The sequence below is a fragment of the Bos grunniens genome, chromosome 23 (assembly GCF_055505025.1).
Source record: "Bos grunniens cultivar Pamir isolate PY7600 chromosome 23, Bosgru_T2T1.0, whole genome shotgun sequence".
NCBI lineage: Eukaryota > Metazoa > Chordata > Mammalia > Artiodactyla > Bovidae > Bos > Bos grunniens.
In genome coordinates this window covers 26,065,465-26,077,832 of record NC_141187.1, presented here as the reverse complement: position 1 = coordinate 26,077,832, position 12,368 = coordinate 26,065,465, and the positions used below count along the sequence as shown (strand labels likewise).

The 12,368-nt window shown below is 43.5% G+C and overlaps 1 long non-coding RNA gene across 1 annotated transcript; it reads left to right on the top strand.

Moving 5' to 3' along the window:
* Positions 1 to 3,017: 3,017 nt before the first annotated feature.
* LOC147346961 (uncharacterized) lies at positions 3,018 to 11,530 on the top strand. The gene is made up of 2 exons (XR_015152053.1): positions 3,018 to 3,301; positions 9,535 to 11,530. It is a non-coding gene; the product is annotated as an uncharacterized LOC147346961 (long non-coding RNA).
* The last annotated feature ends 838 nt before the right edge of the window (positions 11,531 to 12,368 follow it).

Sequence of the window (12,368 nt, the reverse complement as noted above, 5' to 3'; positions counted from 1 at the left end):
ATTTCAGTTAGAGATTGGTGAACACAGAAACTTATTTTTCCCATCCAGGTTCTCCAATTCCTGATTTCTGTCCTTAGGCCCCTTTGGATTTGCAGAACTCCCAGTCCCCAGTAATGCGGGGTTTCCTAAGTTGTATCTGGTGAACGTGAAGGGAAGAAGGGCAGGGCTGAGAGCCCGACTGACTTGCAGATGGGCTGTTCATGCAGGACCTCCAAGAACGTTTGCACATCAGTAAGTGCTCTGTGATCCTGAGCCTGGTCCTCATTTTCAAATGTGCAGAAACTCAGTTTGTATCCTTTCTTCCAGGGGCATCCTGGCTTTGGGAGACTGATTGATAGAAACCAACATCATAAGGGACTTGTTGATTTTTAAACAAATGACAAAGCCTGTGTCAGGTCCTTGATTCTTTTCTTCTTCCAGATCCCAAGTGGTTACTTATCATTTAGGCCTCTCTCTGCTCATCAGTAAAACAAATTTTGAACAAGCATCTCAATACATGTGTACCATTTATCTCTAAAGTAGACACATTGTGGTTATTTTAAATACAAATATATAAATAAGATACATAAGGTAAAACTTTAAAAGGAAAACATGAATAAGATTAAACAGGTATTTCCCATATTTAAAAGATGACATATTTCTTTCTGTCCCAAGATACAGTAGAATATTTTCATTATTTCTGTCATCTTTACCAATAATACTTTTCTGAGTTGCTTGCAGCCTTCAGGACATCCTTCTCTTTGATGCAGTGGTAAAACTGGATAAACACGGTCAAAAGTCAAATTCACTCTGACCTGCAGCTCTGGTCTCATGCTCACGTGACACTGAGGCTCAGTCCAATGTGATGATATTAAGCTAAATATCCACTCAACACAAATGTTTGAACATGGAATACTTGGAATTTTACATATTAGCAACGACAAGTTTTTAGATTTGTAGGAATTCATTTCCATTTCTTCAAAAACGTCCACCCACTGTTTCCACAGGCTTGTTGTGACAGCCCAGCTGCTGACATCTGTAAATTCATCATATAACCACAGGATATTTTGGTCACTGCCTCTGAATCAGGAAAAGTGACTGTACTCAGTTTCATAAAATAATCAAGGCACCCAAAGGACAAGGCATGTCTGTTCATGTGGGACACCCACCCTAATTCAGCAGTTGCTGTTGATACTTTTGACTGGAGGCTGATTTCATTTCCCAAAAAGACAACACTTTTGGCTTGTTTGGAAGCTCTCACCTCTCTCATTCTGAACTTGCCAGATTCAATCTCCAAATGTGCTTTCACATCCCCTTCTCCACTATGCCCAATCCCAAAGTCTTTCCCACACACTGTACAGGATGCTCTGTGTGGATTATTTACCACCACCCACCCCTTTCGATCCAACTGTACATGTCCTTCCATTTGCTATTAACATAAGAGTGAAAGTGAAGTTGCTCAGTTGTGTCTGACCACCCCATGGACTGTAGCCTACCAGGCTTCTCCATCCATGGGATTGTCCAGGCAAGAATACTGGAGTGGGTTGCCAATTCCTTCTCCAGAAGATCTTCCCGACTGACACCCCACTCCAGTACTCTTGCCTGGAAAATCCCATGAATGGAGGAACCTGGTGGGCTACAGTCCATGGGTTCCTTAAGAGTCCGACACGACTGAGCGACTTCATTTTCACTTTTCACTTTCATGCACTGGAGAAGGAAATGGCAACCCACTCCAGTGTTCTTGCCTGGAGAATCCCAGGGACGGGGGAGCCTGGTGGGCTGCCATCTATGGGGTCACAGAGTTGGACACGACTGAAGCGACTTAGCAGCAGCAGCTCCTGCATTGTAGGCAGACACTTTACCTTCTGAGCCACCAGGGAAGTTAACATAACACAATTGTTTAGCATTTTTTTGGTGACGGGGTAATGCTTGCATTGGTAGTATAATCGTTCTCATTTTCGTTATCTGACCTCTTAGAAAACATGGTCACAATACTCAGTGTTATTAAAAAAAAAAAAAGTTAAAACTAGCACTCTCCTGATACAAAACATGACAGTTAATACACAGGCTGGGTGTCCCAGCTTATGTCACCAATGAATAATTTTCTGAAAAGGTCGGGTGAGACACATGGCCACAAGAAGTCTTACAAGGAAGTCATGAGCTTTGAATGTCTTACTAGAAATCCACGAGCTAAGGAAGGGCTGGATCTCCCAAAGTTTTCACTGGAAGGATTACAAATAAAGCCACAATCGGCAGCAAAAGTCCATTCTCACTCACCCTGAAGACGAAAGATTTCATTTTGGAAAGACAGTTAACAAAGCTACACCACCTCCTTACTGAGATCTCAACTCCACAGAAGCCCTAACAAAACTCAAGACCGCAGCCCCTCCAAGCTGGAAGGGGAAAGAAAGGGCAACCTGGCCGGGCCGGCGGTCACAACTGTAAGACACCCTCTTATCAAAGTGCTACCGTCTATCCCTGTCTTCCTCTGTGCTCAGATGTCGCTGTCAGGAAGCGTGGCCTTCCTGAGGCAGAGACTGCGGTCACACGGTGAGTCCGTTCCCAGCTGGAGGGGAGAACGTGCGGGGGGATGGAGGTCTTCGCTGGGGCACGGCAGGACTTGGCTCAGCCCCAGTCCGAGCGCACACTTGACTCCCGGCCTCCTACCCTCTAGGTCAGGCGGCTTGGGGACGATGCCCAAGGCCACCCAGGGACTCTCGAGTTTCCCAGCCCCTACCCGCGCCCTGCTCGCTCTTGGAAGGTTCTCTGGCGGCCCCGTGCCTGTTCTCGGCTGGGCGCATCGTCTCCACCGGCTGCTCGCCCTGACCTGCTTCTGACCCCCATAGCAGATCCAGCTGTACCCTCCCCGGCAAGGACGCCGCGTAGCCCGCTCGTGGGCACCGGTCACAGCCCAGACCACACTCGGGACCATCTTCTTTGGTCGTGAGCAACCAGCAGACCGCTGATAAGGCCGAGGTGGGCGGGCCCATATCGCCTAACTCGCATGCTCATTGGTTAAGCTCATCTGACACTCAGTCGTGCGCCGGCGTCCCATTGGGTCCAACGGCGCGCTCTATAAATCCGGGGAAGTTCGGCGTCTGAGAAAGCTGAGTGGTCGACACGCGTCAGAGGGTTCTCCGGGCGCGTCGGAGGGTTCCCAAGGCCGGTGAAGCCGGCGGAGCTTACCTCCGCCAGCCGACGCCTCAACCGGGCCTTAGCCTCAGGCTTCACGGAAGTGAAAGCGAGCCAAGAGTAAGACAAAAACCAGTACAAATAAATCCCCAAGTCAAAACAGCTACAGTCGAATTTAAGGAAAGCAAAGGTAAATGAGAAAAGTACAATTAAGCTAGAGTCTTTTTTTTTTTTTTTTTTGCATAGGCAAAGTAAACAGATGAATTTCAGGGCATTGAATTCTAGAAAAGATAAAACGGGAATCTTAACTTCAATTTTAGGATATTTATACCGATTTCTATTTAGAACTTGATAAGCGAAAGTTCACGGTCTGAGTCGAGCGTTTCTTGTTTGGGTGCCTTACCTACGAAAGGCGGCAGGGGGCACTAGATGCTCTCGTTTCGTTCAGATAGCCGGGACTTTTTAAACCTTGATAGACTAAAGAACGGTCTGACACGAAATAATTTGCTCTTAGAAAACAGATAGGTGGTCTGCGTAAAAGAATGTACAAAAAAAGTAATGCTTTCTGTACTACGACCTGTAGACTAAGGAGTACCGGTTCCTGAAATATTGTGGCGAGGGAAAGGGTCAGTTCCAGGATATAAGGAGGAATTTTAAGGTGGGCTCTGAAAGAGGCAGGCGATGGAGAATGAGCAAGGTACATCTGACTCCTTTACCTTCGTTTACCTACGCCTGCGTTCTAGACTCATTTTGAACTTTTGCCGAGAACGGGACTTTCCGTGCTAAAACCAAGACTGAGAGGTTTCCTAGAATATTTGACGTAACCATAAACAATAATGATAACAACTAACATTTAATGAGTCTAGTGGGCCGGCCACCTTCTAAGCATTTAATCCTCTCACTAACCGTCTGAGATTGATACTGAGTCATCCCCATTTTACAGAAGAGGAAACTGAGGCAACTTGCCAGAGCTCATGCTGACAGTTGAGAAGTGTCAGATCCAGGTTAAAGAAGAGTATGTATACCGGCTCTGCAGTCGTTGTGCGTGGGCTCCAATCATGGCTCCACTGCATATTTTATTAATACAGGAAAGCACATAACATTTTGACTGGTACAGAGGAAATACTTAATAGTGCTTGCTATTATTATTAAAAGAGTGGTCCTTGCTCTCCAAGACTTTAAAATCTACTTTCAATGGTCCTTATGACACATAAGGCAGTAGAGATGTCTCTAATGGGTGATGGGACAGAGAATAGATGCATGGAATTGAGTGGAGGAGGAAAAAAGCTGTGAAACAAGAGTGGTCAGGTCTGGCTCACAGATCACTGAATCCTTAAATGAGTAGCCTACATATCATCTTTAGAAAGTGGTCTCAGATCCTGAATGGCTTGAGCTGATCACTGTAGTCTCTGTATTTAGATATCATATGGGGGTGCATGTTTAATTTAAAATGTAGTCAGGACTTTCCTGGAGATTCAATGGTTGAGACTCTGTGCTCCCAAGGCAAGGGGCAGGGGTTCGATCTCTGGTCCGCAAATTAAGATCCCACATGCTACATGGTGAGGCCAAAAGAAAAATGTAGTCAGTTTTTATTAGTCACTAAAATCGTCCTAAGGAATGTTAGGGTATCTACTCTTCTAGCTGGAGGAAGCATGTATTAATTTTTCAGGGAAAGCATTTATTAATTTCACAAATAATTATCTGTTAGATGTTATATGGTCAGGCCATGCAAGATGGCTATTCTCTTGCTCTGTGTACATCCCCTGCTCCACCAGCCTCTGCTTCACTCACATCAATACTCAGTCCTCTTAATTATAGGGCTTAAATAGTCCCTGGAAACTGACGTCAGTTCTGCCTGTAAATGGTAGCCTCCTCCTCCCCTGAGTAGCAAAGGCTGTTGTCGTGTACTGTCCATCGGTTGTGTTGAGTTGTTGCTCCAGGACCCTGTGTAGGATTTCCCCGTCCAATAAACCACCCAAGTCTCTGTCGCTGTCTCCAGGCTGGACAACTACAAGGCTTGCAGACCTGTGGGATGCCCCCCAAGATGTCAAGCCCTAGAATAGGAGTCTGAGAATAGGACTCAGAGTTAGAGACTGACTCTGGAGAGAGGGGAGTGGGAAGGGATATTATAATTGAAACCTGAAGTCGGAGAGGGAGCCAGCAGCAAGGAGTCAGGGGGGTCCTCATTGCAGGCAGCAGGAATGGCCTGAGCAAAGGCCCTTGCAGGGGGGCTGGATGGGAAGGGCTCCATGCCTGGTGAGAGCCAAAGGAGGGTGGGACTAGAGTAGTGAATAGAGGCAGAGTAAATTGGTGCAGCAACAAGCTGTGTTCATAAAGAGCTGGGGTGAGCGCGGGTTTCCTGCCTCTGAGTCTTTTATTTAAATCGTCTTGACTGTGCAGCCTCCAGGTGTTGCTGAAGGGAAATTTCCATTATGGGGTGAGAGGTAACCTTGTGCATTGCTTTGTTTCCATTGGTTGTTCTTAACTGAGTTGAATGCTTTGCATCTGTGTATGCTTAAATCCACAAGCACCTCTGTTGCAGAGGAGATGACTCCTGACTCTTCTGTCCTGCTTAGCAGTAAAAGAATGGTAAAATGGATTTACATTCATTCACTAGCATCTCTGTCTAACTTCATCTTACCCTAAAGATTTCTTGGAATAAAAAAAACAAATATTAAAGATAGCTCATTTTTCCTATTCTGTGGGTCTCCATGGAGCCAATTCTGTACTAGTAGTGTAAAAATCAAACAGATGTGAGAAAGAGGACTTGATGTACAGAGTTAATTTGTGTTTCTTCTTCAGATATCTTTGAGTAAGCAACCCTTAATGCAATAAAAATGGCATCTTTGAGGAAAAGCAGACTATCTTATCCGATAAGGCTGCCTTTTCTCATTACTTTAATGTTGCTCTGATCATGCCTTTTAAACAGTGTTTTTAATTTAAAAGAAAAAGTCCCAAGAGAAGACTTAGGTCAAAAAAGAGGGCATGATAACATTTGGAAACATGCAATGGAGGAACATTCTGAAAATCCACTCATCAGTGTAGTAGGACTCCCTGTAAAGGTGAAATTGGGTCCAAACTTAAAGAAAGTTTCAGCCTCTTTCTCTCTTTTCATCTTATACTTCATACCAATTCTTAGAGCAAGTTTAAGTGGTATCTCTAACAAATGTCATGGAAAAAAGGGAAGTGAATATTAGTTTCTGAAATTCCAACCTGGTGTGGATGGGTAGTTAATTTTAAAACAACCACATACCTGTAATACCTGGGGAGGCCCTGGAACTTCTATCAGCGTTTATATAACTCACTTCTCAGGCTGGATTTAATAAAGATCATTGGGATAAAGCTGGATAGGAAGAAACTGAACTATTTATCAAATTTTTTTTGTCAGTTAATACAATTAGTAAAGTGGTTCATAATGCTGGCATGGAGGCTGGAGTTTTCAGTTAGGGAAAACTCAATGCTAGGAGCCTGTGAGATGAATAAGAAACAGTCAGGGCTTCTCCCTCAAATTGTCTGGGGCTGTGCCCAAAATGTAATAGGATGCTTCTGCCATTCTCTTTTGCAAAGATGCCTCTAACAGAACTTTAGGAAAACTGTTTATTTGTTTTTTCTCATTCTTCTTAGATTATCTCCTTAGAGGCTTCTGAAATGCTCAATTCAGTGGTCCCCAAATTTGCTGCCCACTGGAATCACCTGGCCATCTTTAAAAATTACTGATGCCTGGCTCCCATCTCTCAGTATTGTAATTTACCAGGTATGGACTGCAACCCAGGCATGGGGAGTGGTTTTGTTAATCTTTTTATATATAGGTTTACAGATGATTGTACAAAATAATACAGAGATATTCTGTATACTGTTTACCCAGTACCCCCTGCATGGTAATACCTTCCAAAATGGTAATACAATATCACAGCCACATTGTTGACAGTGATACATGCAAGATCTGGAACGTTTCCATCATCACCAGGATCCTTCCCTCTTGTTGGGCTTTTATAACCACACCTACCTCCCTGCCCGCTCCAACCCCATCCTTTTTATTTTTTTTTTGCTTTTTAAAGTAAAACAATTTTAATTTCACAGTACAGCACCTTGAAAAGTACAGGAGTACATTATAATGGCTGGCACACAGGGACTGGCATCAAGTGAACAGGCAAGAAGAGTTACTGACTGAAGGAAGAAGGGGAGGTGGGAGAGGGTAGAGCTGAAGGGTCATCAGCAATAGGAGATGGAGGGCAAGCTGCAGCTTCACTCATGCCTGATGTCCAACCCCATCCTTAACCTCTTGACAACCACTAATCTATTCTCCATTTCAATAATTAGTCATCTTAACAATATAAGTGTAATCATGCAATGTGTAATCTTTGGGAACTAGCTTTTTTCATGCAGCATAATTCTCTGGAGATTCACCAGGCTGTTGCACGTGTCAATGTTTGTACCACAATTTGTTTTACCATCTGGAGTGTTACCAGATTTTGATTATTAGGAATAAACTCCTATAAACATTGATGTACATATTTTTGTGTAAACATACATTGTCATTTCTCTGGATAAATGTCCAGCAGTGGAATTGTTGAGTTGTATGGTTAGTGCGTGTTTAGTTTTTAAAGAAAATGCTGAACTATTTTCCAGAGGGGCTGTACCGTTTTTGCATTTGTAAAAATGCAAAAAATCACACAGAGCAATGTGTGAGTGATTCAGTTTCTCTACATCCTCACCAGCATTTGGTGTTGTCAGTCTCTTCTGTTTTAGTGTATTGATAGCACATTGTGGTTATAATTTGCATTTTCCTAATGGCTAAGTAAACACCTTTTATTTTGCCTTTCATGTGCTTTCCTTTTCTCCTTTACTTTTTGCTTCTCTTCTTTTCACAGCTATTTGTAAGGCCTCCTCAGCCATTTTGCTTTTTTGCATTTCTTTTTCTTGGGGATGATCATGCTCCCTGTCTCCTGTACAGTGTCACGAACCTCCATCCATAGGTCATCAGGCACTCTGTCTATCAGATCTAGTCCCTTAAATCTATTTCTCACTTCCACTGTATAATCATTAGGGATTTGATTTAGGTCATACCTGAATGGTCTAGTGGTTTTCCCTACTTTCTTCGATTTAAGTCTGAATTTGGCAATAAGGAGTTCATGATCTGAGCCACAGTCAGCTTCCAATCTTGTTTTTGCTGACTGTATAGAGCTTCACCATCTTTGGCTGCAAAGAATATAATCAGTCTGATTTCAGTGTTGACCATCTGGTGATGTCCATGTGTAGAGTCTTCTCTTGTGTTGTTGGAAGAGGGTGTTTGCTATGACCAGTGCATTCTCTTGGCAAAACTCTATTAGCCTTTGCCCTGCTTCATTCTGTACTCCAAGGCCAAATTTGCCTGTTACTCCAGGGGTTTCCAAATAAATGGAGAAACAGTGGAAACAGTGGCAGACTTTATCTTGGGGGGCTCCAAAATCACTGCAGATGGTGACTGCAGCCATGAAATTAAAAGATGCTTTCTCCTTGGAAGAAAAGTTATGGCCAACCTAGACAGAATATTAAAATGCAGAGACATTACTTTGCCAACAAAGGTCCATCTAGTCAAGGCTATGGTTTTTCCAGTGGTCATGTATGGATGTGAGAGTTGGACTGTAAAGAAAGCTGAGCGCAGAAGAATTGATGCTTTTGAACTGTGGTGTTGGAGAAGACTCTTGAGAGTCCCCTGGACTGCAAGGAGATCCAACCAGCCCATCCTAAAGGAAATCAGTCCTGAATATTCATTGAAAGGACTGATGCTGAAGCTAAAACTCCAATACTTTGGCCACCTGATGCGGAGAGCTGACTCACTGGAAAAGACCCTGATGCTGGGAAAAATTGAAGGCAGGAGGAGAAGGGGACGACAGAGGATGAGATGGTTGGATGCCATCACTGACTCAGTGGACATGAGTTTGAGTAAACTCCAGGAGTTGGTGATGGACAGGGAGGCCTGGCGTGCTGCAGTCCATGGGGTCGCAAAGAGTCAGACACAACTGAGCGACTGAACTGAACTGAACTTCATGTGCTTATTTGCCACCATTTGGTGAAACGTCTGTTCGTGTCTTTGCCCATTTTCTAGTTGAATGACTTACTTTTCACTTTTGCGTTTGAGAGTTCTCTCTCTATTCTAGATACTAGTCCTCTGTCACCTTTGTGGTTTGCAAATGTTTTCTCCCACGTGGAATTTGTCTTTTCACACTTCTGGTAGTTTTTCCATACAGAGCAAAAGTTTAATTTTGATGCAGTCCAGTTTATTGTTTTTTCATGGATTATGCTTGACATTACGCAAGGACTGTTTAGCATTATCCACAAAACACATTGCATCAAGGAATGCTGAGTCCCTCACTGCAAAAAGCTTTCATGTTAAAATTTTCCATCTAGATGAAGATGTTTCCCTTCTCTTTTCTTGTTTAGGTGTGCTGACTTTTAAAGGATGTTTGTGGTTTCAGAGAAATCCCAGGACATACAGAGAAACTTGAAATTTCCAAGGATGTGAACTGCAAGACAACCATTGCTCATCAGATCTTGTCCTTGACATTATGGACAAGCTTCTTTCAAAGAAAGCTCTTTACCCATGGGGATAAGGGAGTTGATGGATATAAGAATCATTTCTGGACTGTCACACACAGGCCATGCAACCTCACCAAATAAATAGTTCTTTGTATAAAGAAAAAAAGAACTATTGTCATGATGAGAAGAGGACAGGAAAAGGCTGAGATGTCCCAAACAGAATTACAACTCATTCATTTGAATGGAATATTTGAAAAATAAAATAGGGGGATTTAAGCACAGTCCACGGGGATTATAAATTATGGGCAATGTTTTCCTTATTTAGAATGTTGAGGGAGGAAGAACTTTTGTATAGTCAGAGTCACGAGTTTCCAGTTACTAGAGATTTTCAAGCAGGCCCTGGACCACCACATAGCAGGTGTTGGAGACATGAGTCAGGCAGTAGAAAGGTATACGAGGTGAACTCTGAGAGCCTATGCAGTCCTGGTGTCTCTGGCAACATCTCCTTTCTCCAAGGGAAGATGCAGAATTATCCTGGAAAGGAAGAGTATAGGCAGGACTGATCCCAGGAAATTTAGGCAAAGCACCAAGAAGAAGCCAGATAACTGGAGGAGAGCCTTCTCTAGATTAAGTTGAATTTATGGAGCTGGAAAAGACTTTAGGGGGTGGCTCTCTTGCTCTTGATAAGGAAATGGAGAAACTGTATCAGTCAGATAGGCTAGACTATGATGCATTAATAAACTGAAATCTCAGTGGCTTAACAGAAGAAAAGTTGATTGCTCCCTTGGGCAAACTCCTTTACAGATGTTTCTAATCAGAAACATTCTCCTCCAAGTGATGACTGAGTGATACAGGTTCCTTCCATCTTGTTTCATGTCCCTTCAACACATGGCCTGAAAAGTCCATGGGAAAGGGAAGAGAATTCAGGAAAGGCACCTGACTACTTTAGACATCCAAGCCCTGAGCATTTCATGAATCACTTCCACTCAGATCCTGTAGGCAGAATGGATCCTGCAGCCAACCCAATTGCAAAGGAGGCTGGGAAAGAGGGGACCACACTGATATCGGTCACACACCTGTAGTTTTTTCCCACAAGAAGCCAAGATGCAGAGGGATGCCATGGTTTCATTATGATCATTGTGTTAATGTTGACAGAACTAAGATCAGATTCTAGATATGATGATTTATCAGGTTAAGTGTAGTATATGGTGAAGACTTCCATGGCTGGATTCTGGGCATCCCACTTGGCAGCTAGAACCTCAACAAAACAAAACTTTTATAGTTCCTCATGCCCACTAGACCTTCTATCTTTGCTCCTGAAGCCCCTTATTTAGGTGTGAATACCTTCTGCTTCTTTACCTACCTTCTCTTTGCCTCCTTATTCTTTAAGACTTAAGCATCTGTGCTTAATGCCCTCCTCTCCAGACTGAGTTAGGTGTCCCGTGCATCCATGTTATCCTGTCCTGACATCAACCCTGAATATTCACTGGAAGGACTGGTGCTGAAGCTGAAGCGCCAATATTGTGGCCACCTGATATGAAGAGCCGACTCATCGGAAAAGACCCTGATGTTGGGAAGATTGAGGGCAGGAGAAGAAGGGGGCGACAGAGGATGAGATGGTTGGATGGCAGCACCAACTCAATGGACATGAATTTGAGCAAACTCCAGGAGATAGTGAAGGACAGGGAAGCCCGGCGTGCTGCAGTTCATGAGGTTGCAGAGTCGGACACGACTTAGTGACTGAACAAAAACAAAAAAAAAGTCATAGGTGGTAAAGGTTATGTCATTATCCATTTTTTAATTCTATTTCCAGCCCTAGATTGTGAGCTTCTTGTAGACAAATGACATTATTAAAATTTTTTGCATTGTAATAATTAAAATTTTTTTGACATTCAGCAAATCTGACTTTATGTATACAGTTTATGGAGTTTGACAATTATATATATTTTTTGAGTTAAGATTTTCCTGGTTCTTGATATGCTGAATAATTTGAATAATGGTATCCTGGACATTTTGAAATGATATTATAAGACTCTGAGCCTTGTTTGAATCCTGTAAAATGTTGCCATTTCTGTTTTAGCAGGCAATCAACTTAGCTGGTTTCAGTCTGCAAGGTCTGACCAACTTGCTGTGGATGGTGTTTTCAATATTGGTTCTGTTTTCAAAGCCTTTGCGGCGCTCTTCTGATCCAGTGTGTACGCCACCTAGTGGCCAATCTTAGCATGGGCGGTGATCTCACCCGTGGTAGGTTTCTCAGTGCCTCACTGACTCTTCGGGGTCAGATCCACACATACACAGCTGGAGAATAAGCCCAGATTTTTAAACAACTTGAGCAGCGCTTCGTCTGCCTCCTCTCTGATATCTTCTGAGATCTCCCTGGAGCTCTCTGATTCCCTGGAGTGTCCCTTTTTGACCCTCATCTGCTGTGTGTTTCCCATAACTGCACCCATGTCTGGAGCTGTTAGGGTCACAGTGCAAGTGAGATAGAACCCCATCCCCAATTTTTCTGTTTTGGATATTAAGATCAGTGATACCACACATGCAGCTAGATGCAACTAGGAGACATGAAAAAGGTTAATACATTGTGGAGAGAGCAGGGAGAGCTCTCAGGCTGGCCTGAAAATCGTTTGCAAGAACCAGGTGAGGAGACTGGCTTGGTGTTTGTGATGCTGGAGTCTGATGCTGGGGTGAGTTCTTGGGAGCTGGAGCTCCATAGTGTGAACTGCCCGCTAGTTACA